The sequence below is a fragment of the Arachis ipaensis genome, chromosome B3 (assembly GCF_059453495.1).
Source record: "Arachis ipaensis isolate K30076 ecotype BB chromosome B3, ASM5945349v1, whole genome shotgun sequence".
In the NCBI taxonomy this organism is placed as follows: Eukaryota; Viridiplantae; Streptophyta; class Magnoliopsida; order Fabales; family Fabaceae; genus Arachis; species Arachis ipaensis.
This window is the reverse complement of record NC_142438.1, coordinates 87,876,819-87,878,100: the sequence shown is the minus strand read 5'-3', so window position 1 is coordinate 87,878,100 and position 1,282 is coordinate 87,876,819. Positions and strand designations below refer to the sequence as shown.

Below are 1,282 nucleotides of genomic sequence, written 5' to 3'. Positions count from 1 at the left end.
GTATTTTGTTCAGAGTTCTCTGTCTGTTGCTGAGTGGATGATGGAAAAGGCTTGCTATTGCTAAACCTGTATCTTCCACCATTATTAAAGCCCTGTTGAGGCTTTTGTTGATCCGTCCATGAGAGATTTGGATGATTTCTCCATGATGGATTATAGGTGTTTCCATAAGGTTCACCTAAGTAATTCACCTCTGCTATTGTAGGGTTCTCAGGATCATAAGCTTCTTCTTCAGAAGATGCCTCTTGAGTACTGTTGGATGCAGCTTGCATTCCATTCAGACTCTGAGAAATCATATTGACTTGCTGAGTCAATATTTTGTTCTGAGCCAATATGGCATTCAGAGTATCAATTTCAAGAACTCCCTTCTTCATAGGCGTCCCATTACTCACAGGATTCCTCTCAGAAGTGTACATGAACTGGTTATTAGCAACCATGTCAATGAGTTCTTGAGCTTCTGCAGGCGTTTTCTTTAGGTGAATGGATCCACCTGCAGAAGTATCCAATGACATCTTTGATAGCTCAGATAAACCATCATAGAATATATCCAGGATGGTCCATTCTGAAAGCATGTCAGAAGGACACTTTTTGGTCAGCTGCTTGTATCTTTCCCAAGCTTCATAGAGGGATTCACCTTCTTTCTGTCTGAAGGTTTGAACATCCACTCTAAGCTTGCTCAGATTTTGAGGAGGAAAGAACTTGGCTAAGAAAGCCGTGACCAGCTTATCCCAAGAGTTCAGGCTGTCTTTGGGTTGAGAGTCCAACCACACTCTAGCTCTGTCTCTTACAGCAAAAGGGAAAAGCATGAGCCTGTAGACTTTAGGATCTACTCCATTAGTCTTAACAGTATCACAGATCTGCAAGAATTCAGTTAAGAACTGAAAAGGATCTTCAGATGGAAGTCCATGAAACTTGCAGTTCTGCTGCATCAGAGAAACTAGCTGAGGTTTCAGCTCAAAATTGTTTGCTCCAATAGCAGGAATGGAGATGCTTCTTCCATGTAAATTGGAATTTGGTGTAGTAAAGTCACCAAGCATCCTCCTTGCATTATTATTATTTTCGGCTGCCATCTCCTCTTCTTGTTCGAAAATTTCTGAAAGATTATCTCTGGATTGTTGTAATTTAGCTTCTTTTAGTTTCCTCTTCAGAGTCCTTTCAGGTTCTGGATCTGCTTCAACAAGAATATTCTTGTCCTTTCTCCTGCTCATATGACAAAGAAGAGGGCACAGAAAAAATAATAATAATAATAATAATAATAATAGGGATCCTTTATACCACAGTATAG

General features: G+C 40.0%; 1 non-coding gene across 1 annotated transcript; it reads left to right on the top strand.

Moving 5' to 3' along the window:
- Positions 1–563: 563 nt before the first annotated feature.
- Positions 564–671, top strand: LOC148571482 (small nucleolar RNA R71). Its single transcript, XR_015908685.1, has one exon. It is a non-coding gene; the product is annotated as a small nucleolar RNA R71 (small nucleolar RNA).
- Positions 672–1,282: the final 611 nt, after the last annotated feature.